This window comes from Panthera pardus, unplaced genomic scaffold, assembly GCF_024362965.1.
Source record: "Panthera pardus isolate Hobbes unplaced genomic scaffold, ASM2436296v1 HiC_scaffold_27, whole genome shotgun sequence".
In the NCBI taxonomy this organism is placed as follows: Eukaryota; Metazoa; Chordata; class Mammalia; order Carnivora; family Felidae; genus Panthera; species Panthera pardus.
In genome coordinates, this window is record NW_026526843.1 from 124,429,935 (window position 1) to 124,454,369 (window position 24,435).

Here is a 24,435-nt window from a genome sequence, read left to right on the forward strand (position 1 = left end):
CAGCCTTTTATACCTTGCTATAAATCCCGTCTTCAGTCTTCAGGGGCCGATGCTTAGCAGGCTGACGCTTGGTTGCCGTGTGGCAAAAAGAAAGCTTTGACCTCATTAAAGGAAGGCAGCCGTGTTATTGAGAGGCAGGCCGCCTCATTCTTCCTCCCACACTCATGTTCTTTTATTTTGGTGGTTGAAATGTTTGAAGTATGAAAAAAAGTCGGGAATTGCTTGCAGGCAGGTACCAACGTACGATACAGCGAGTTAAAGCTTCTCCGGCCCTCCCCTCTGTTGTGGGCAGCAAGCAAATCTATATTTTCTTTTAAAAAGCCAGTTGGGGAAGCATTTGCTGTGGGGATGCTGTATCTCCTAGAATTTGCTATGATCAGATGAACCAAGTATCGTCCGTTGGGGCTACCAGCAAGTTACGGGAATAATTGAAATGGTTCTCCTTGTGTGTATCTATGGTGCAGTGGTTTTGAAAAGACATTTGTTGACTTCATGGGATGCAGAGAGGTCAGGGCTCATTAAGGCTGTTCCACCCTTCAGTTCTCTTTTTTCCTTTTCTTCCCTTTCCCTTTCCCTGATTGATTGATTGATTGATTGTAGGCTTTATGTCCAGTACAGGGCTTGAACTCACGACCCTGAGATCAAGACCTGAGCTGAGATCAAGAGACAGATGCATGGGGCACCTGCATGACTCAATCGGTTGAGCATCAGACTCTTGATTTTCACTGAGGTCATGATCTCATGGTTCCTGAGTTTGAGCCCCGTGTTGGGCTCTCTGGTGTCAGCACAGAGCCCACTTCGGATTCTGTGTCAGCCTGTCTCAGCCTCTCCCAGGCTCGTGTTTAAAACAAACGTTTAAGGGGTACCTGGGTGGCTCAGTCAGTTAAGTGTCCGACTTCAGCTCAGGTCACGATCTCTCCATCCGTGAGTTCGAGCACCGCATCGGGCTCTGGGCTGACAGCTCAGAGCCTGGAACCTGCTTCCGATTCTGTGTCTCCCACTCTCTCTGCCCCTCCCCCATTCATGCTCTGTCTCTCTCTGTCTCAAAAATAAATAAAAACGTAAAAAAACAAAAAACAAACGTTTAAAAAAAAAAAAGTAGTGCTGCTTGTATTTGGGAAAGGAACCCCCACGCGGCAGATCAGACCCTTTTAGAGGCACTGGGAATGTCGCTCGTGCTGAAAGAGTTTAGCTGGAAAGCAGTGCAGGAGGAAACACCACTTTCCGTTCTGCATGCCTGTATCAAGACGTTTTGAGTATTAATTCCTGTCGCACAGCAGAAGAGGCTTCACATTCTCATCAGGCGTGGAGAATTGAGTGTGGCTGAGATGGGGGGGGGGTTGTGTGTGTGTGTGTGTGTGTGTGTGTGTGTATGAAGGGGAGAAAGGAACAGTGACAAAGCCATTTGGAGTGCAGGGAATGTATTCGAAGATACGCACTCGAGGACCGACGATAAAATTTTGGCAGTGGTCTGGGTTCCTGACCTGTGACCCAGACCCTGTGATTGCCGGAGAGGCTCCAGTGGTCCCGTAGCTGCATCCTGCTTCTTACCAGGGCCACAGGGCACTGTCTCAGGTCTGCCTTCCCACAGCGCTCTGGAGGAACTCTTCGTGTGCTCCACAGAGGTGATACTTTTCCACTTGCTTCACTGTGTTTTAAGGAACCAGGAAGTGATATTATCGGCTGAACCGTCTCCAGGTCCTTTTGATGATTCTGTCCTTTACCAGCCGTGAGATGCCCGTGATTTTTGTGCTGTGACTTCTCGCAGCGCACTTGTCCTCGTGGCAAACCTGCGTGTCGCAGACAACGGGAAATGGAGACTCCTGGACATAGATTGATTCTCCTGTTTGGAGGTTGGGGTTATGGGAACCAATGTAAATCAGATCCTGCCTTCATCTGTGATTTTACCACATTAAATCCAAGAAGACCCGTGTAGGTGGTCAGTTTTTTCATCAAGTCTACAGAGTGATGTTTTCCTGGAAAGAGCCCTCAAATGGGAACAGAATGATTGAATTTTAGTCCTAACCTGGTCATTAAGCACCCATGTGATACTGTCCTCAAGAGAGTAAAGGTAGTGTCGCATTTCTCCTGCCAGCTGAGGGCTCAGGCCACGTGCTCCCTGATATCACTCTGGGACACAACATGATTGATTTCAAGACCTTTCGCAGCCCCTTGTTTGAATTCGTGGAATTATGGGCAGTTATGCTGCCACTCATGGTGGTAAAAATTGTATATGGTGGAACCCAGTGACTGGAAAGCAGTCTTCAGGATCTTCTTGTCACCTGAAAAGGAGTGCTCCATAATAATTGTGTTCCTTGGAACTTCTAGGGACTGAACTGCCTTGAACAGGAGTCAGGAAAGGCCTCCCTTCCAACAAATTCCATTTTTGTAATGTTTATTTTTGAGAAACAGAGACAGAGCGCAAGGAGGGGAGGAGCAGAGAGAAAGGGAGACACAGAATCTGAAGCAGGCTCCAGGCTCCCAGCCGTCAGCACAGAGCCCGATGCAGGGCTCAAACCCACAACCCGTGAGATCATGACCTGAGCCGAAGTCAGACGCTTAACCGACTGAGCCACCCAGGCGCCCTTCAACAAATTCCATTTTGGTAGAACTGTCTGAGAGAACTTCTGGATTATCTAGCTAAGTGGATGTGACAGAATTAAAGGCTAATTGGGACTCTATCTGAGAAAATCAAATTCCGACACGTAGTCTAAGCAGAACTAAGGAATATGGTTACCTTTATCACATTATTTTAGTTTTCTTTGGAGGACATAGAAGCTTGTCCCATGGTGTCAGGCATCACATATGGAGGGACTTTTTTCCCTGAAAAGTCCTTGAGGGGGGTCAGCTTTATTATTATTTTTTTGAATGTTTATTTTGAGAGAGAGAGCCCTGGTGTGTGTGTGTGTGTGTGTGTGCGCGCGCGCGCGCGCGTGGGGGAGGGGCAGAGAGAGAGAGAGAGAGAGAGAGAGAGAGAGGAGAGGAGAGAGCATCCCAAGCAGGCTACGCACTGCTAGCTTGGAGCCTGATGTGGGGCTTGAACTCACGATCCTTGAGATCGTGACCTGAGCTGAAATCGAGGGTCAGACGCTTAACTGACTGAGCCACCCAGGCACCCTGAGACCATTCAACCTTAAAAGAAAAAACAGCAAAACAAAACAAAAAAATAGTTAGCTTTTTTGTATTAAAATATTTTGCTTGAGAGTCTTTATTTAAAATTGGTAATCTTTTGCAAATTTAAGTAGGCTTTGGTACTTTTTAGAAAGATTCTTTCCTGCTTGATATGCTTGGTCCTTTTACAACTTAGGTTAGGACGGTTTTCCAGGAAAGGAGAGGGGTTGAGCTGTGGTTTTACTGTTAGCATTGCTCCGATCACAAAAGAAATTTCCACCTTCACCTCTTCCTTTTGCTCACTTGCTGTCTTGGAAACATTTCCGCATCTGGCCTTGGGGGAGTCGTAAAACAGGAAGAAAGCGTTAACAACAGGCTGTGTTTCGTAACCGACATTTGCTTCTTGCCCTGAATACTGCATTTTTGCCATCCATTTCCCACTTTATACATGGAGGCACATTCCAGAGCTGCTCCCGAGGGCTGCTGAGTCATGGAAATTGAAGGAGACCGCCTGCCGGGGCACCTGCTGTGACAGATGGGCTCCAGAGACATCAGCCAGCAGAGGGACAGGATTCATCTCCCAGCCCCATCCTCTGTCATTTCATTCTCTCTCGTTCTGGCTTTTTCCTTTCATAGCTGCCCTTCCGGTTCATTTGAACTGCACTTCACCTGTGCAGGAGGGCCATGGCCGAGCTCGCTTAGCTAGCTCTAGGTGTGAAGAGGCAAGAATTGGGACGCCTGGGTGGCTCAGTGGGTTGAGCATCTGACTTCGGCTCAAGTCGTGATCCCACAGTTTGTGGGTTCGAGCCCCGTGTCAGGCTCTGTGCTGACAGCTCGGAGCCTAGAGCCTGCTTCGGATTCTCTGTCTCCCTCTCTCTCTGCCCTCCCCTGCTCACACTTCGTCTGTGTCTCTGTGTCTCAAAAATAAGTCAACATTAAAAAAAATTAAAAAAAAAAAAGAATGAGGAAGGAATGGGGACGGGAGCAAGGGAGAGGTGACACCAGTGTGTCACAGATGGCTGTCTGTGGAATGTGAAGATATTGTAGGATGGTTTGCGGTCTTTTTTAGGTTGAGTGGAAAGGACACTGATGGGTACATGTTTATGTGGTTAGTGTGTCTGGGGGATTCTCGGTATTCATAGTAGTTAATGTCCTGTAAAGTCACTGAAACTTCATAGAAGCTTTGCTCCTAGGGGAAACACAGGGGTAGCTTCCCGTGAGCCTCTGCTTAACGTCCGTACGTGAGCTTATTTTTCTGTATAAAGACCCCTTATTGAATATATATCGTTGATTCCTTTACACTGAAACTCCCAGCCAACAGCAGTGTAACTCCTGCCCTAGGAAAGCTCGTCTAACACGTGGGTTTTCTCCGTCAGGCACGTCCTGCCTTCTTGCCCTTGGCAACACCGGCCAGCACTAAAGCCCCGGGCTCGGGGCCGTTCTCAACGGTCCTCACCAACAGAGAGCAGGCAAACGGGAAAGACTTTGGCATGGCAGAGACCCCGTGAAGGACACTCGTTTCCAGTCTGGGAGCTGAAACGAGAAGGTGGAGTTCAGCCTTGTTCAGCCTCAGCTGGAAACACATGCCCCTGGTGACTCAACTTCCCCGCTCCAGTGTCCTGGCGTGACCATGGAGCACGTGGGTATCGCTCGCAGGGTGACAGATAAATTGTAGCAGATAGGCCGATTCAGAGATACACACGGTGTTTATCCCTGTGCGTCAGAGACACAGAAACCTATGTCTAATTTGAGAGCGACTTTACCAGCCTGAAAGCAATCGGCGTTCCAACAGTTGTGTCCGCAGGGCCCCACGGAGATGGGTTGGAGCTGCAGGTGTTGCAAGAGCGTCTCGGGAGGCACGCAGAGGGTACGTGGGAGGCAGGGTCGGGTAGAAAGCCTAGCGACCTCAAAGCCCGCCTCCTGAAGTGTGGGCCAGCCAGATAGCCCCGGAGCAAGAGAGAGATGGCCTTGCTCAGTCACGAGGCTGCCGGGAAGAGGAAAGCCAGGGTGGATTGGGAAATCCTTTCTTGAAAGGAGATAAGGAGCTTTGCGTTTCCGTAGTTTAAGAGTTGCATTTGCACAGTTACTCCCACAGTTGTAAACCGAACCTTCGGTTACAAGTTTATATATAAAGCATTTTGCACCCATATTAAGTGGTTGTTTTTGATCAGAAGTTGTCCGGTACTGGAAGTGTCTGATGGGTTAACCCAACAGAATCTTTTTTTTTTTTTTAACGTTTATTTATTTTGAGAGAGACAGAGTGAGGAGGGGAGGGGCAGAGAGAGAATCCCACGCAGTCTCCGTGTGGCCAGCACAGAGCCCGACACGGGGCTCTAACTCATGAAACCGTAAGATGATGATCTGAACTGAAATCAAGAGTCGGATGCTCAACCGACTGAGCCACCCAGGCACCCCCCCCCCCCCCCCCAGTAGAATCTTTCTAAGGTGTAATGATATTGTTTGAAACAAGGGTCACCCTGATGTCTTACTGGCTTGTTGGGGAAGTCGACTGGACCTCAGTTGAAACGTGATTTGATCCACACTGGAAGCCAGTCAGTGGCATCAGGGCCTCCTGATGATTCTTGGTTGGTTGGTTTTATCGGGATGGTTCCTTCCCCCAGATTATGATTGAAAGGGAGCCAAGGTATTAAAAAAAGAATGGAGTTTATGAGTAGGTGTTGGTGTGTATATATTTAAGGTGGCCTTAGTCTGGGAAAAGGAGCTTTTTCTGGACAGCTCCTTCCTTTTCCTCAGGTTTTGTGGGTACTGAACACTGAAGTCCTGTATTAAAACTGTTACTGGGGAGCCTGGGTGACTCATTCGGTTGAGCATCTCTGAGTCTTGATTTCGTGTCAGGTCCTGATCCGGGGTTGTGGGATCGAGCCCTCGTCGGGCTCTGCATGGAGCCTGGGGCCTGCTTCAGATTCTCTCTCTTTCCCCCTGCCTCTATCCCCCACTCACGCTCTCTCTTTATATATAAAATAAAGAAAATAAAAAAATACCGTTATCGAGCAAATGTTATAAGGACAAACAACACAGTTATGATTACCCGTTCTGAAATGATGGCGATATTAAATATAATTTGGTTGAACATGTAACTGCCAGCGTATAAAGTAAAACGCTCACGTTGGACTTAAAACCAAGTAAATGTTCATTTCATGGAAAATATCCAACTGATAAAGGATGGGTTGGTTTCTGATGGTGATAAAGTCCGTTTTAAAAAATCGAAAGTGCTTTTTTCTTATCTGCAGTTCGTACAGATAAGTTCTGTAAGCTCTCGGATCGTTTCAGTTTCAGGTGGCATAAATTCTGAGGCTCATTCTTAGACGTTTGGCCTTACCTGGGCTTACAGGTATAGTCTGTGTCCTTGAGGCAGTAACCACCAGATCGTGCACATCTGTGGTTGGACAAAGTTGAGCTTGTTGACTTACTACCTTGAGGGGACCGTGGGCATCTCCAAAAGAGGGTGCTAGGAAGCGCTTAAAAGATTGGGCCTTGCGTTCAGTGATTTGGGGCAGGGTTTAAGGAATCGGAACCTTGTCCGCTGTTGGTTGTCTCGGAAATTGTTTGTGTTGTGTCTGGAGACTGCCACAGCCTAGCTGCTTCTCCTCTTTCAGTTAATACATACTTGATTGGTACACGGATGGGTGATTGATTGAATGGGTGTCTGATGGGTGCGTGTGCTTAACCATCAGAAACATCCAAATAAAAGAATTGTCTTAAAAAGACTTCTTAATGATCACTCGTCGCTAAAATCCTGCGTCGTAGCTACTGGGTTTGGCCCTGCTGTCATCTTCAAGTTTCGTTTTTTTTTTCTTTTCAGTAAAGCCTATTTATTTATTTTGAGAGAGAGTTGCACGCATGTGCAAGCAAGAGAGGGTCCCAAGCGGGCTCCCGTGGGGCCGGATCCCACAACCCTGGGATCACGACCTGAGCCGAAATCAAGAGTCGGGTACTCCTCCGATTGGGCCATCCAGGGAGGGGCCCCAGTGATGGCACTTTATGGTTCATATTTTAGAGCATCAGATGCATTCTTTTTGGTGCTCTCGCGAGTGCTGTTTTCTCAATTTATTTTTAGGTTGTTCGTTTCTAATACTTGCAGAATATTACATTTTAATGCAATAGAGGACCCTTTTTTCTTGCTAGTTACAGGAAGAGTTTTTCTGGTTCACTGCCTGTGTTTATTGCAATTAGTTTTTATTGAGTAGGAAGACCTTTATAGGGTTCGTTTACGTCCCTTGGATTTGTTATTTTTAGTTCTCCAAAGTACCAGGAGGGTGCCTCAGTAACAGAGACTGTGTCAGGTTTTCAGAAATTTATTTAATTTTTTTATTTTAAGTGATTTATTTTGGTTAATTATAGACCCACAAGAAGTTGCAGAAATAGCGTTCTGTGTGCTGTCCCCCAGCTTCCTCCAATGGTGGCATCTTACATAACCTTGGTGTAATATCAAAACCGGGAAATCCACATGGCACGGTACAGTTCACCAGCCCTGAGCCCTCACTGGGAGTTCACTGGTTTCTGCACGGATTCATTTGGGAGTTACATTTGAAGGACAGGTATAAGCAATAGCAGAAGGGGATGGAAGGAGTTGGGGTTAGAAAGAAGCACGCGGTCGCGGTCGCCTTGACTTTTTTGGCAGCCAGTGTGCCCGGGACAGGTGACAGCAGGCCAGGAAGACGGGAGATGCTTTTGGTGGTTAAAAACCAGGTATCTGTGCTGCCCATGCACACGGTGTTTTGTTTTCACTGCTGTAGTAAGACAGACCATTTTCTCTTAATCTCCAGGCAGACTCATGTAGAACATTAAATTTTGGGACAGAAGACCTTTCCCTTGCTAGTTACAGGAAGTGATTATAATGGGGAAGGCAGAAACCCAGTGTTACACAACCTGAAATCCTTGGCCCTGGATTCACTTATTCACATGTTCTTTATTTTGTAATGGATGAAACAGTCCCCATTCCCCCTCCCCCACTTCAGTGGATGTAGTCTTGTGTTGGGTGTTACCTACTCCATTAGGACCTCACTTCAGAATTCCCTTCCTCTTTTTTTTTTTTTTAGCGTTAATTTGTTTCTTTTGAGAGTGGGGGAAGGACGGGGGTGGCGGGGAGAGAAGAGTCCCAAGCAGATTCCCCACTGTCAGCACAGAGCCCGACGCGGGGCTCGAACTCCCAAACCGTGAGATCATGACCTGAGCTGAAATCAAGAGTTGGACGCTTAACTGATTGGGACACCCAGGCGCCCCTGGGGGGCCTTTCTTTTCCTCTGCTTGGGCGGTTTGCCACTTGTCCTGCTGGGAGAGTGGAAATGTAAAGTGATAGTTGACACGGACCCCAGTCTCCCATCACACGGAATGTGGCGGGATGGATGGTTTTTCTTTCCTGCCTCTCTTGCTGTGAGGGTAACAGGATTGGTAATGGTCACTGAGCAGTGAAGTGCTCTTGAGTAACTCTGCACGTGGGGGACGAGGTGCACTGTACCTCCAAGAGCCACATAATGGTGTGTACCCCACGCTGGGGTTTGGACACAAGCTGGTCAAGAATGGAGTGCAGTAGATTCCTGTGTGAGCATTGAGAAGCTCTTGTGAGTGAGGCGTGGAGCGAGGTTGCACAAGCTTCTGTGACTCGTGGAAACCGGAGCCAGGCTCATTTACGGGCTCACACCCGTCGGGTACGATCAGACAGGGATGGTCGTTGTGAATGGGGTCCATGCCAAGGCGCCTGTGAAGCATCTGTAGAGGCTCGGGACGGACTAAAAAAAGGCGCAGTGGTCTCGTATCTATTGAAACAGAAAGGAGGTTAGCGCTTACCTAGCACAGGGGGCTTGGGGACGGGGCCTGGGTTAGCATCTGCTAAGGTGGGAGTGGAGGGCTTCTTCTCGGGACAGTGAACGTGTTCCAAGGTTATTTGCTGATGGTGGTTGCACGGCTCTGGGAATATACTAAGAGCAGTTGAATCATACACCGCCAGTGAGTGAATTGTATGGTGTGTGATTCCTAGCTCAACAAAACTGTTCACTTTTTTTTTTTAACGTTTTAATTATTTTTGAGAGAGAAACGGAGTGTGAGCAGGGGAGGGGCAGAGAGAGGGAGAGAGAGAATCCCAAGCAGGCTCCTCACCGTCAGCACCGAGCCCAGTGCAGGGCTTGAAGCCTCAGATCATGACCTGAGCCGAGGTCGGACGCTCAGCTGACTGAGCCCCCCGGGCGCCCTTCATCAAAACCGTGTAAAGGGGGTTTTTGTACTTTGAGTTTGTAGTTTCAAGAGTGCTTTTCTAATACCTGCTGTGATCTTGTGTGGTTGGAGCTCCTGTTTGTGCACAGATGCGGTGTAACTTTCAGCGTGGAGAGAACGGTTTTTTCAGTGACCAGTTCCCGAAAACGTGTCCCCATCTGTCATCTCTATGCCGCCACAATTAGGAAGCAGCCATCCACAGTGAGCGGTGAAAACGTGGCTGCTGTCACAGGAAGTGTAGCACTGTCCTCTTCGTGTTTTCTCCTTTCCCTGTCTCCTCCTCCGCCCCTCCCCCTCCCACAAACTAACAAGAAACAGCAAGAACCCAGTGGCACAGCCGAATACGCTCCGGGCTTTTGAGGACAGGACACATATGGGGGAAAGATAAAGCACAAGTACAGCCACCCAGCCTTTCTCCACGGCCAGCGTCAAGATAGACACAGCAGAGGGCAGACTCAGGAAAGCCTTGATCTGCCTGGTCAGACTTGGGAAAAAGTCCGAAAGATCTGGTACCCGCAGATCACCCTTACTGTGACCGATGAAACTGATAGAGGGGGTGTAGGGAGAATAGGGAGAATGCAAGGGAAATTCACAAGGTACCCGCCTGCACGTTGATAATCGGTCTCCCGATTCCTCCCCAATGCGTCTTGCTCGGAAATGATCAGAAAGCACTATCGTACGCGTAATTGGAAGCACCATGGCCTGTTTCTCCACTCGCACACTTGGCTAAACAAAAAACGCACTTCGAGTGAAAAAAATGTTCCTTCACAAAGCTTCCGAGGGGCACCTGGGTGGCTCGGTTAGTTAAGCATCTGACTTCGGCTCAGGTGCTGATCTCACGGTTCGTGGGTTCGAGCCTTGTGTTGGCTCGTGCTGACAGCTCAGAGCCTGGAGCCTATTTCAGATTCTCGGTTTTCTTCTCTCTGTCCCTCCCCTGCTCGTGTTCTGTCTCTCTCTCAAAAAGGAATAAACATTAAAAAAAAAAAAATTAAAACAACAACAAAAAAAGCTTCCGACATCCAGATGGTCACTTACTATGTCCTCTAACACTCAGCAATCTCGCCATGAGCTTTGTAGCATTGGTTCATTGCTTATGCTTAGAAGAAAATGACTGAAATCGCACATCCCATTAAATAAAAGCCATCAGGGTTTAGTGTCCTGAAGAAATGTTGTCTACACAGCCAGCCTCTGCTCTTTCGTTACCACGCGCGGTCACACGTCTGTGCTGTGAGCTGTGAGTAGTACACAGTTGCGAGGGAGAGAGCCGAGGTCACAGACCGGGGACAGGGATGGTGGCTGTGGTGCAGTGTTCCAGGAAGAGGCCCAGGACGCTGGGGAGGAAGGACCCCCCCCCCCCACCCCCGCCACCCGGTGAAATCAGCCTCCTCTTGTGTGTCTGTGTTTAATCTGCGGGGCGGGATTTCTGTGTGACTTCCTGTGTTGAAACCCGAGTGGCCTGTCCCGCCTTTGACCTCTGCTGTCTACAGTGTGGCTTAGTTCACGTGTCCGGCTTCACTGTGAGACCCGGGGTCACATCCCTGGATTGACATCCGAGGTCAGAGTTTGGGGCAGGAATAGGAATGTACCCGAGTCTCGATGGGATGTGAAGGTAAAGACGATTAGCACCAGGGGTGCCTGGGTGGCTCAGTCCGCTGAGCATCCGACTCCTGGTTTTGCCTCGGGTCATGATCTCATGGCTCATGAGATCGATCCCCACGCCTGGCTCTGCGATGACTGTACAGAGCCTGCTTGGGCTTCTCTCCTCCTCTCTTTGCCCCTATCCTGCTCACCTGAACTCTCTCTCCCTCTCTCTTTTCTGTCTCTCTCTGAAAATAACAAAACAATTAGCACAGCCAGTTCGTGTTTGTGTGTCTGCCTTCCACCAGGCGGTGACCGGGGGACCCTATACAGTTCCTTTTGAGCCTCTACAAGTCCACATCATTGGAAAGACTTCCCGCTTTACAGGTGGGGAAACTGAGGCCAGGGCAGTGCAGTACCTGCTGTGCAACTCCCACCTGCGGAGCTCAGAGCGGGCTGGTGGCAGGCTGGGTCATTGCGACTTTAAAGTCCCTGTTGCCTGCGAGGCAACGCTGCGCTTCTGAGCCCTAGAGGGTTTCCCCTCGATTCCTGCCAATTTCCAGTGGGACAGTTCTCAGGACCCCCAGGAGTGTGTGGCTAGAGGCTGCGGCTGTGTGCGTGGGAACCCTGAGAAAATGACGGCGTCTGATTCCAGAAACATCTCTGAGCCAAAGCCTGAGACCGGCCTGCTCTAAGGCAGGGGCTGCATTTGGCCTGCTACCTGTTTTTGTGCAGCCCGCAAGCTAAGAATGATTTTAGATTTTTAAATGGCCGAAAAAAGAATAACATTTTGATATAAAAGTTATATGTCAGTCCGACACAGTTTTATTGGAACACAGCCACACCCATTCACGTATATCTCCTCTGAGCAATAGACGGTGTTGCAACACAGACCCCCTGGCCCAGGGAAGCCTGAAGTATTTACTCTCCGGCCCTTCACAGAACAAGGGTTGCAATCCCTGCCTGCCTCGAGGCCTGTCCCTGTACCTGCTGTACTTTTCATTCCGCCCCCCTCCCCATCTCTTCCTCATTTGCACTTTGTTCCCCTTTCACCTTGCTTGTTGGAGCCTGGTATTGCACAGTTAGAGAGTCACTTGTTGGATGTGAAAGTCTGTCTCCGTTAAAATGTCTATAGCCCTGAAAGAGGTAACATGTTAAACCTTACCATTTATGCCTTGGGTGCCAGCTTGGTGCTGGCATTGTTGGAACAGAGCAGGGCTGATGTATAAGAGGAGGGGATATGGGGTGTCCCTGTGTGGCACAAGATGGGAGATTCGGTCATTAGAAGTGACCTTTGTCGCTTTCCCTCAGTCACCGAAAGGCTGGGAGTGTTGGTGGGCGGAGTGTGTGGCTAAGCTCCCCTGTGGGAGCTGTCGGCTTTGGAGAACCGCGTCACCTGAAGATTACCGCCCCCCTCCCCGCCTTCCCCCCCCCTCCCAAGAAGAGGGTGCTAGGCTCCTGACATGACTGGTCCCCGTGGAGTCGTAAGGTGGGGCCCACAGGTAGAAAGTGGTCGAGTCGGAATCGGACACAGACAGTCTTCAGTTCTCAGGGGCTTACCTGCATTCTGGCACCTTGTCTGCGATGCTGGCCTCACAGTGCAAGGGTGACCACCCGTTTCTTGCCTTTTCGTCCGCTGGTTTTGATGGTTGCTTCAAGGCCCGGACAAGGGTGAGAACTCGGGAGGGAGATGTCAGTCGGTCCGTCTCATCCGTGGTACCTGGCGTGCCACACACGGACCCGTCGTCATGTGTATTTGAGAATAACGATGCCACGGTGGACCCTTGCCCCGTTATGGTGTCCTACCTGTAGGACTTCCGTGCCGATTTACAGTTCAGTTACGTTTGCAGGCTTTCTGGGGCCATTCTACACTCGCTGGGAAGTTGACCATATTTTTATAGCGTTTTGGGGAGAAAAACAGTTCTGAGTGAGGAACCAGTGAAGATTTGGACTCTGTCCCATTTGTAATTCGGAGGCTGCTTCAACTTCAAGCTTTCTTCTTTAAACTTGTCCCGTCGTGATGTACACAGTAGCAAGGCAGAGTATTCCGTTAGCCATGGCGTCCTCGCTAAGTGGCTTCCTCGCGTTCTATTTCTTGCTTCACTTCTCGAAGCATTATTAAAATACGCTGGAGGCTGCTACCTCTTCTGGCCGGGGAGCGGGTTGGGGGGGTTGGGGAGAGAAGGGATTAAAAATTAGCTCGAATCTAAAAGCCGCACTGACAGCGCAGATAATTTTTCATGCTAACCTACTTTCAGTGCTGCCAGCACCATTGTAGAATGGAAAATCTCTGCTTTCTCCCGTCCTGCTCTGACGAGACCTAAAAATAACTCCATGAGGAGATGGGCACGTGGCCCTTTGATCTCTGTGGCCTGGGATATTTCTTGGTAGGAGCCGAGGCTGGAAGGAGCTTGGTGTTTTTCAATGAGCCTTCGGGTAGTTGCAGTTGATGGATGAGGCCAATTACTGGAATCGTCCTTCACCATCAGGCTATTTGATCTGTCCCTGGTTTCCATTTCTTAAGCTTCTCCGAATACGCTCTCCCCACGCCTGGGGTTTATGCAACTACAAACTGGGATATGTGTGCGGAAACCCAAACAAGACGCATCACTCTTGGATGCCAAGAACCGCTGGACTGGATTTGTTAGCGATTTACGGAGGGGCCTCCCATTCCAGAATAAGTTGAACACCACTTTGACCCCCAGGGGGTCTGTGGTTGAGGTGGACAGGACAAGGGCAGGATTCGATTTCATGGGTAGTAGAGGTGTCCCAAGTGCCCGTGCGCTCTGCGCAAAGGAGTTTGAAAGAGGTTGGGAGCCGATGAGGTGGCCTGGGGCAGGAGGTGAGGCCCAGGAGGCGCCTTCCCGCGAGGAGCATGTCTGCAAGAGTGAGGAGAGGAGGAGAGCGCAGAGGAGCCAAGAGCCCTCAGAGGTGCAGAGGTGGGACGGTTGGCGGTGATTTTGGGGAGTCCGACTTGTGTTTTTCAGGGTAGGAGCGGTGGGTCTGCAGCGGATGGGAGACGGGGTACATGCGGGGCAGTGGGGGCACACCTCTCCTTGGAGAGCCGCAGCCCTGAAGGTGAGGCCGGAAGTGGGTAGCCTTTGCCTGGGAAACTAGTGTGGGTGAAGGAGGGCTTAGGGAAAGGGAGACTTGGTGCTTGAGTGGAAGCAGACAGGGAGATGTTCGAGAGATAAGATACAGGATTGGGGGGTGGACTGTATTTCTTCTTTTTTTAATGTTCATTTAGTTTTGAGAGAGAGACACGGAGAGACAAGAGTGCAAGTCGGGGGGGGGGGGGGCAGGGAGAGGGGGAAACACAGAATCTGAAGCAGGCTCCAGGCTCAGCTTTCAGCACAGAGCCCGACGCGGGGCTCAAACCCATGAACTGTGACATCATGACCTGAGCCAAAGTCGGACGCTTAACCGACTGAGCCACCCAGGTGCTCCAGTGGACTGTATTTCTTGCAGGAGGAAAACTGTGCAGGGTTTTAGTCTTGGGAGACTAGGGGTATTAGGGGCATTTCTTTTTGGGGACAGATGAGAAGGCAGTGAACATGTAAAATATTTAGAAGCAGAGAGGACGATACCTCTGAAAAGCTGTACCGGGAGATAACCTAACATATGAAGGTTAAGGTTTTCTGGGAGAGCAGGGGCGTCCTGACTCAAAGGAAGCCAGGTGGGGTGGGATCTTCTGATGCCCGAGACCAACTAGGCTTTCAGACTGTACTGGGGAACAAAGGGTGTGTGCCTGGGGACTTGGTAGCCAGCGGCCACTTCTTTTCCTCCTGGTTCTTACCCTCCCTGATCACCACCATTGTTTAGAATCTGAGTCACCCTCATTTAATCCGCATCAGATGAGGCTTTCTGTGTAAGAGGTTATTTGAATTATGCTGTTTGTTTCCTAAAAACCAGTGGACTGGGGCATATACCAAGGCAAAGCAGGACTACGTGGAGATGGGCTAACCCCCAGCAGCTGTCTAGTAGAACGTTCTTCCACGATGCAGATGTTCCGTGTCTGCACTAGTGGATCGTCTCAATACTCATGGATCGTCTCCATACCTACTGGATTGTCTCCATACCTCGTGAATCATCTCCATACTTGTGGATCGTTTCCGCACTAGTGGGTAGTCTCCATAATGGTAGTTTCCATACCACTGGATAGTTTCCGTACCTAGTGGATCATCTCCACACTAGTGGATAGTTTCCATGCCTAGTGGATCGTCTTCATAGCTAGTGGTAGTTTCTGCACTAGTGGATAGTGTCCATACCTCGTGGTTAGTCTCTGCACTAATGGATAGTCTCTGTACCTAGTGGATGGTCTCCACACTAAGCGGATAGTCTCACGCGGGAGATACTAGCTACACGTGCCTATGAATTGTTTGGGCTTCTGATGACAAGGTAAGATGAGGGCTTATGCGGTGTCTGAGAAGGATAGTCTGTCAGCAGAGCCTCTGGACGCGTGGCTGCGGTGAGGCTGAACATGACCACGGCCAGGTGAGGGCAGAGAACTGGTGTGAGGAGAAAAGCTCCAGGGGGTCGTGGCCCCCGTGAACCAAAGCTGGGCTCCCTATGTTTCACTGCTTCTGTTTCTTACTGTTAATCACGTCAGGTACAGGAAGTGTGGGGCTGTGATTTTGTCCTCGTGCTGAGCCAGAGGGGCTGGTCTGCACCTTCACCGTCAGTCGTGAGTCATGGTCCAAGGTCGTCTCTAACGGACGGGTGTGCGGAGATGAGGTTGACCGCCTCGGGTTTAGGAGAGGGGGCAGGAGAACTCCAGGCAGAAACACCTCCACTGAATTCTCTTCCCTCCCCAGCTGCGTCTTCGAATAGCGACTCTTATCAAGCCCTTGGTCATCTCTATTGACGTTTAGCCTTGAGAAAGGAAAAGATCATCTCAGAGTTTCCATCTGCGAGCAACGTTTTCTGAACATGTTGAAAATGTGGGCTTAATTTTGTGAGCGTAGCAGGAACTCATGTGGTTCGGGATTTATTAAAAACCGTAGGTTCTGTGAGGAAAGACCACCTCTCACCTGAGTTCTACAGACTGTTTACTTGCTTTTCGCACCGGAAACACAAGCAAACCATGCCAGAAAAAAAAATCAACAGAACCGTTTGTTAGATCTGTTCGCTGATTGCCCTATTTCCGATTTTCCTCCTGCTCGTCACCTGTCTTCGAAGAAAAGTCGCACACGCTCTGCCTTCACGCCGTCTGATGCTCTTGCGCCACACACACCCTGATGCCGTGCGATGTGGTCTGCCCCCACTTGGAAGAAGCATGCCTTCCTCGTTGCCCGTGAACTTCAGATCGTGGACACCCCAGCTCTTCCAGCCCTTCTGCCCCTACCTGCCACCCCCCTGCCTTCCCCACTCCCCTCTCCCTTCATCCTCCTGCTGACGGACCCTCCAGAGCACCAGGGCTGGGCACCCTGTATGGGGCCAAGTACTTCAGAGTCCCCACGAGGTGATGCTGAGTTTGGACTCCTTGTGCCCAAGGCTCTCAACAGTCTGGCTTCCTTATTTGCCCACTTCTTGTAGACAACGGTCCTGAACCTTCGTTTTTATGTTTGGACCTGCTTTAGCTGTCCATCAAAGCCTAGGAGGCTTGTCAGAATAGAATTTTCAAATGCATTCCAAAAAAAAAAAGAAAAATAGTCGGGTGCCTGGGTAGCTCACTTAGTTGAGTCTCCGACTTTGGCTCAGGTCATTCCCTCAGGGTTTGTGAGTTCGAGCCCCGTGTAGGGCTCTGTGCTGACAGCTCAGAGCCTGGAGTCTGCTTCGGATTCTGTGTCTCCCTCTCTCTCTCTGCCCCTCCCCAACTCGTGTTCTTTCTCTCAAAAATAAACATTTAAAAAATAAAAACAGGCTTGCAAAGGACGCGATTAAAATTATTGTCATTACAATATTAAAAACAGAATTTGGGCCGCCTGGGTGGCTCGGTGGGTTGAGCGTCTGACTCTCGATTTCGGCTCAGATCATAATCTCACGGTTCATGAGATTGAACCCTGCATCAGGCTCTGTGCTGACTTACGGAGCCTGCTTGGGATTCCTTCTTTCTTTCTCCCTCTCTCTCTGCGCCTCCCCTGCTTGCTCCCTCGCTCTCTGTCAAATAAATAAACTTTAAAGAAATAATAAAATTTATTGAATAGTAGGAATATGTGTTTTTTTTCCTTTTCCTTTTCTTGTTGTGGTAAAAAATAATATAAAATTTATCATTTTGGGGTGCCTGGGTAGCTCAGTCGGTTAAGCATCCGAGTCTTGATTTTGGCTCAGGTCATGATCTCACCGTTTGTGAGTTTGAGCCCTACACTGGGCTCTATGCTGACAGTGCACAGTCTTCATGGGATTCTGTGTCGCCCTCTCTGCTCCTCCCCTGCTCGCTCACACACTCCCTTTCTCAGAAAATAAACACTTAAAAACATTTTACCATCTTGGAGTGCCTGGGGGGCTCAGTCACTTAAGCATCCAGCTCTTGATTTCAGCTCAGGTCATGATTCCACGGTTTGTGGGTTTGAGCCCCGTGGCGGGCTCTGTGCTGACAGTGCGGAGCCTGCGTGGGATTCTCTCTCCCCTTCTCCTGCGTGCTTACTCTTGCTCAAAATAAGTAAACGTTTTTTTAACGTTTACCATCCCGACCTTTCTCAAGTGTCGAGTTCAGCAGCGAAAGTGTGTTCACGTTGTCGTGCTGGCATCCCTTCCCTCCGTCTCCACGACTTTGCATCGTCTCCAGCTGAAACCGTCCCCCGTTAAAGTCCTCGTCCTCCTCGCCCCCCAGCCCCTGGCACCCACTGTTCTGCGTTCTGTCTCTCCTCTCTGTGCCTCCGAATCACACAGGATTTGTTTTTTGGTGATTGGGTTACTTCACCGAGCGCAACGTTCTCCAGGCTCGCCCGCGCCATAACAGGTCCACGTGTGTACAGACCACATTTTGGTGGTCCATTCATCCGTCGGGAGACTCTTGAGTTGCTCACAGCTTTCACGACTGTGAGTCGTGCTGCTGTGTGAGCCTGGGTGTATAAACGTCTCTTCAATCAAGACCTGCTTTCTGTTCTTCATTATGGTCTTAAACATTTTAAAGGTTTTTTTTTTTTTAAGTTTTATTTATTTTGAGAGAGAAAGCAGGGGTGGGGAGGGATGAGAGAGAGAGGGAGGGAGGGAGGGAGAGAGAGAGAGAGAGAGAGAGAGATTGAGAATCCCAAGCAGGCTCCACACTCAGCACAGATCCCAACGCAGGGCTCGAACTCACTATGAGATCATGACCTGAGCCAAAGTCAGACGCTCAGCGATGGAGCCACCCAGGTGCCCCAGTTCTTTTCAAATATTTTAAATAACACCACGTAGCAATGACTTTAACTGCTAAGTGGTATTCGGTGTCAGCAGTATTTGCAAGTGTCTGAGACCTCTGTAACACGATAGGAGAAAGGTCTCCGGTTTCTGTTGCTGAAAACCTCAGGGGTCTGCTAATTCCACAAAGGTTTGTTACCTGCGTTTCTGACGGAGGAATTCGGTAAAGGCTAGTGGAAACAAAGTGGTTGCCCCCCCTGTTCCTGCCGTGCAAGTTCCCTGAGGCCCCTGAACTGGCTTGCATTCCAGCCAAGTGGGGAGACCGACTTTCTCTGGATAGACATGGAACCTTCTGCCTCTGTGCGTGCGCCTTCAACTAAAATCCCACCCATGGAAAATGCTCGCTTAGCTGGAGGCTTCTTCGTCCTCCCCCGCTCATTTACTCATTCATTCAACAAACGTGTGGTCGGTCCTGTGTGATCGGTGCTGCCCTGGGTACCGGGGCTGTGGCAGTGAACCAAACAGACTAGGATTGTGTGGCCATGGTGCACATACCCCGGCCAGAGTGGGAAAGAGAAGCCAGCACGTGCACACAAAGGTTTTTGGGTGGCAACCCTGATGAGCATCCTGGGGAGATCATCGGCTGTGAGAGCGTGTGGTCGGGGCATCTTGCTTAGTCGTGGGAGGGGGCATTTAAGATGGAACCTGAGGGGTGAAGAGGAGGGGCTGCCTGGCCAAGGAACAAGCATTTGCAAAGGTCCAGAGCAGATGAGGAGAGGGAGAGGGAAAGAGAAAGAGATCGGCCGGGAGACTTTGCCATGACTCTGTGGACTCTGTGGTCTGTGTTAAGAAGTCAACGCTTGTCCTGAGTATCGGGCGGCATCCGTGGAGAGGAATGACCCGATCTGTACATTGTGATGGGATTTGGCTGCTCTGTGGTCAGTGACTCAGAGGGAGTCCATAAGGGAAGTGAGTTGACTGTTGGAGCCTCCTGGAATATTCTAGAGGTGTAGTTTCTAGGACCAGGGGCGTGGAGAGGAGGGCATTTACTGCAAACAAAACTTGGACATTTATTGGGTTTCTTTCTAAGTTTATTTATTTTGAGAGAGAAAGAAGAGAGGGGCAGGGGCAGAGAGGAGAGAGGGAGAACCCCTAAGCAGGCTCCATGTAGAGCCCGATGCAGGACCCGATCCCACCACCGTGAGATCATGACCTGAGCCGAAATCAAGAGTCAGTCAGAGGCTTAACCGACTGAGCACCCCCCAGGCGCCCTGGATCTTCTGATGCCTGTGAATTTTAAGATCCCTCCCTTCCCTCCTTCTCTCCTTCCATTGAAACCTGGAACACTCTGTGTCATTCGAACAGATTTATGTTCCTGCCTTAAAGTGTAGTTATTTTTATACTCTTTCTAGGTCTATATTAGACTGGAGGTCAGAGACTGAATTTACGTGCTTTGAATATCTAAAAACATTATACCTCATTGCTGAGGTGAGTGTGTGTGTGTGTATGTGTGTTATATGTATCCTGCATTCTTAGGCACGTGAACAAATTTCTCAATAACTAGAAAGTGTGAACAAATTTCTCAATAACTAGAAATGTAACGATGTGTTGTAACAGCAGGCACTGTAGGGAACCCTCACGACCGACGGCACATTCCTGTTACTAGACCTTCCCTAGAGTCTGCAAATAGCGTGTCGTTGTTTAATAAGGTGCCGGTTGAGGTTTCCGTGATAGACTTTTGCTTTGTAAAAAGAAATTATCTGGATTTTAATGGAAAAATTGTAGACCCTCCTGAGTGTTGTTTTGCCTTTGGTTCTGTCCTGTTTAAGAGCTGGTTGTGAGCAGGAGAAAATAACCCATTTTGTCTGTAACAAAAATGTACGTTTGGTTTTTAAAGCATATGCGACTGTAGAAGACAATACCAACTTGGCGGGCATTTAAATTGTTATGTAAATCAAATCTTTTGATGTGCGCATTGCTCTCTGTTTTTCACGATTTGTTTTTGCAGGGAGAAAATAATTTTTCCCAGAGAGGTTTTGGGTAGAAAGAAGCCCTCATATGGTATGAAGTGTGCGACGTCTTAGATTTATTTTTCCTCCTTCTGCCTGGGAGGATTGAAAGCTTAAGCATTTAGTGATGTGCGCGCACCCGGGAACATTCCTGCCTTGTTTTCCCTTCTAGTCCCATTTCCTGTATAAGGACAGGACTAATGAGTGCAGCTGGAGCCACTCAGTTCAGAATGAAGGAGTGTGTGTGTGTGTGTGTGTATGTGTGTGTATGTGTATGAGAGAGAGAGAGAGAACGAGAACACTGTCTCTTTGTCAAACCCAGTGACTCCCCTGCCAGGAGTCCGGCTCCTGAGTTTTAGTGAATTTCATCTACTCATTTTGGGGGCGGGAGGGGGACCGGGGTTCAAAATAAGCAAACAGCACTAGCGGGATAGATCATGTGTCTGTTAGAGATGCAGTCTCCGTGTTTCCTCTTCTGGGTCTCCATCCTGCCCGAGCCGAGGCAGACAGGCTTCAGAAGGACCCTGAGTATTAAGTTGGGGGAGATGCGGGTGACCCTCGGGGTCTGGTCTTTTCCTTTCGTTGAGGCGGGAACTTAGGGACCTGCTGGTGTCACTAGAGGCATGGCACAGGCTGCGATGGAATTTCTAGGTTCTGAGTCCTGGGCTCGCTTGTCTACACAGGGTGGGCAGCCTTTCTCTGTGGAGGGCCAGAGCGTAGACGTGTTAGCTTCAGATGGCAGGACACTGTCACAGGTCCTCTGTGGAACCATGCCTTGTGCTAAACAGCTCTAGACGTTTTGTCACCGAATGAGTGTGGCAGGGTCCCAGGAAAAGCCCACTTAAGGCCACTGAGGCCACTGGGCTTTGAATTTCCTATAAATTTCCTGTCTCCTGAAAGATTAGCCCTTTTGATTCCCCCCCCCCCCCCCACCATTTAAAACAAAGCAAGAAACCATCCTTAGCCTGTGGGCTTCGTGGGACAGGCCGTGGGCTGGATTTGGCCGACCTCTGACCCACAGTGTGTGGACCGTATAGAATTGGGCTCTTAATAGTTGGCGTGTGTCCTGTGTATTTCTCAGAGCACTCTGTGTTTTCTCGACAGGCGTTGGATTCCCTGACCTTGTCTGAAGGTGATGGATTTGTTTTTACTCATGCTCTGGGAGGAAATGGTTTCATTTCTGTGGAATTCTGTGTTCTCTTAATCCATGGGTCGTTTCATTCATCGACTCCGCGAATACCTGTTGGTGGCTTCGTCTGTGCAGTGCCCGGCGTGGTACGGTGGTAGTAACATCTGGGCAAACGAGTTGCTTCCTGTCCTTGTGCGGTTGACACACGAGGAGGGGTAGGTGCCCAAAGGGGCGGTTCTCTGGTGATGGGGGAGCGGCCTTGCTCTGACCTTGAGAAGGGCTCTCCCACCGGATGGAACCAGAGAAGGTGAGACCTGGAGGTTGGGGGTGGCATTGTGGGCCAGGACTGGGCAAGCCATCCTGGGCGGCGAGCCCTAACTGAGAAAGAGGTGGGGTCCACGCACCCCCACCCCAGCCTTTGTCCATGATTCAGTGGAGTTGGAGGTTTGCCAGATGTCAGGTGTTTGAAGCATACCCAGTTCAACTCCACCTCTGGAGAAGTGGTCCATTTCCTCAGATGCCGTCATTTATTTTTAATGTGAGAGAAGGATTATTTAAATTAAAAAAAATTTTTTTTACATTTTTATTTTTGAGAGAGAGACAGAGAGCGGGTGCGTGCACAAGTGAGGGGTAGCAGAGAGACAGGGAGACAGAGGATCCAAAGCAGGCTGCAGGCTCCGAGCTGTCAGCACAGAGCTCGATGCGGGGCTCAGACTCACAAACTGAGACCAAGACCTGAGCCAAAGTCGGCGCCTAACTGACTGAGCCACCCAGGGCCCCCCCCCCCCCCCCCCCCCCCCCGCCAAGAGAGGGATTATTTAGGAAGAAGGACCACAGACACTTTAGCCTGTATTTAGTCACTGACCCTAAATGTGCATTGAAAAAAAATTTTGGAGGTGCCCGGGTGGCTCAGTGAGTTGTGACTCTTGATTTTGGCTCACGTCGTGATCTCACAGTTGTGAGTTGGAGTCCCGCATCAGGTTCTGCACTGACAGTGTGGAGCCTGCTTGGGATTCTGTCTCTCCCTCTCTCTCTGCCCCTCCTCTTCTCATGCTGTCTCTTTCTCAAAATAAATAAACTGCTAAAAAATTTTAAAAATTTTTGGATATTTTGGTTCATTTTTGTCAGGTCTGGCAAACTTATTTTTAAGTAGACTCCATGCACATGTAGGGCTTGAACTCATGACCCTGAGATCAGGAGTCACGTGCCCCATCACCTGGGCCAGCAGACTTTTGTGTAAAGGGCCAGATTGTGGTCTTTTTGGACCGAATGGTGTGTGGACATTGTGTGGCCAGAGGAGCCATGGATATGTATGTAAAGTAAGTTTTCTTTGATTATTTAAGTCATCTTAGTTCAGAATAGTTTGCCAGGAATGTTCCTAATTGACGGATTAAGATCGGACATGATTTCCTGAGCCGAGATCAAGAGTTGGACGCTTAACAGACTGAGTCACCCAGGTGTCCCAAGGGGGCCGTTCTTTAAATTTTTTTAAATGTTTTTATTTATTTTTGAGAGACACACGGGGCACAAGTCGGGGAGGGGCAGAGAGAGAGGGAGACACAGAATCTAGGCTCTGAGCTGTCAGCACTGAGCCACCCAGGTGCCCATCAAGGGGCCCTTTCTAACCCCCTCCCCCATTGGGGCGTGGCTTCAGGGGGCACAGTTCTGGGGCGGCTGGGGCGGGGGGGTGGGGGGAGGATGCCCAGAAAGGGTGTCTTGGCAGGCACATTACAGCATCCATTCCCCTGATAAAATATGTTGCCGACCATTCCTTGGGAAATTGGCATGGAAACACGGAGTCAAAAGTTTCCTGATTGTTTTCATCTCTTTGTTTATTTCTTTTGGAAAACTATTTAAAAGCTCATGTGTGGCTTGCTAAAATTAAATCACAGGGGAAGTGCCTGAAGCAAGATTTGATAGTGCTCTGTGTCTGGGTAAAGTGCTCCTGTGGTCCGTTTTGAAAGTCAAGTGTTCCTGGGACGCAGCCACACCCACTGTTGTCTGTATGGACCTGTATGCTTTGGTCCCTTAGGGCCGAGCCGGGCAGTAGTGGATTGTACGGCCCCACAGAGTCGAAGGTGTTTATTATCTGGCTCATTTGCTGCCTCTGCTCTCGGTGGAAGCCGCAGTCTTCTTAGATCCAAAAGTCAGTCGTTTGCCTGCAATGCTGAGTCTCAGGTTCACTGAAGGAAGGTCCCAGACGCTGTGTCTGATGATGGCAGAGCAGAGCATGCAGGGGTCCGGCGTGCAGGGCCGCGTGGTGACACAGCCAGAGCCTTGTGGTTTAGATGGCGGCCGCAGGCCACCTGTAGAGGGGCGCCCCTTCTCTCCGATGGAATTGGGAAGTAGTAAGCAGGGGGATTTGGGACTCAGGGTGTCAGAAGTTGTAGAGAATCTGCATTCCAGGTTCTTTCCCTCCTCAAAAGCCGGAAGAACGGATACATGTCTCAACACGACATGTTGAGGAATGACAGCAACCCAGGACGGAACAGAAAACCTCGTGAATGTGGGCAAAGCATGTATGAATTCCTCATTTTTTTGAATTAAAATTTTTTAAATGTTTATTTTTGAGAGAGAAAACAGAACGTGAGTAGGGGAGGGGCAGAGAGAGAGGGCGACACAGAATCCGAAGCGGGCTCCAGGCTCTGAGCTCAGCACAGAGCCCGACGCGGGGCTCAAACCCATGAACCGTGAGATCACGACCTGAGCCGAAGTCAAGAGTCGGATGCTTAACCGACTGAGCCACCCAGGCTCCCCATGGATTCCTCATTTTGGGATTAAAAAGGCAATTTTAAAAACCTCAGGCGAGGGGTACCTGGGTGGCTCAGTCAGTTAAGCATCCTACTCTTGACTTTGGCTCAGGTCATGATCTCACGGTTCGTGGGTTTGAGCCCCGTGTCAGGCTCCATACTGAGCCTGGAGCCTGCTTAAGATTTTCTTTCTCTCCCTCTCTGCCTGCCCCCTCACTTGTGTGGTCGCCCTTCTCTTTCTCTCTCTCCACCAAGTAAGTAAACAAACAAATGCTGCACCTGAGAAGGATCCTGTGTGTAGTGGGCCTTTTTCAAAGTGAACGTGTGTTTATAAGCCAGACATTAT

General features: G+C 49.7%; 1 protein-coding gene and 1 long non-coding RNA gene across 2 annotated transcripts in view; one reads left to right on the forward strand and one right to left on the reverse strand.

The window, feature by feature from the left end:
- LOC128773791 (translation initiation factor IF-2-like) overlaps nucleotides 1-24,435 on the forward strand; it is a 189,549-nt gene that overhangs the window by 31,576 nt on the left and 133,538 nt on the right. The window lies entirely within an intron of this gene.
- Nucleotides 7,292-13,270, reverse strand: LOC128773872 (uncharacterized). Its single transcript, XR_008418367.1, has 2 exons — nucleotides 12,481-13,270; nucleotides 7,292-8,888 (listed from the first exon to the last, which is right to left on the reverse strand). It is a non-coding gene; the product is annotated as an uncharacterized LOC128773872 (long non-coding RNA).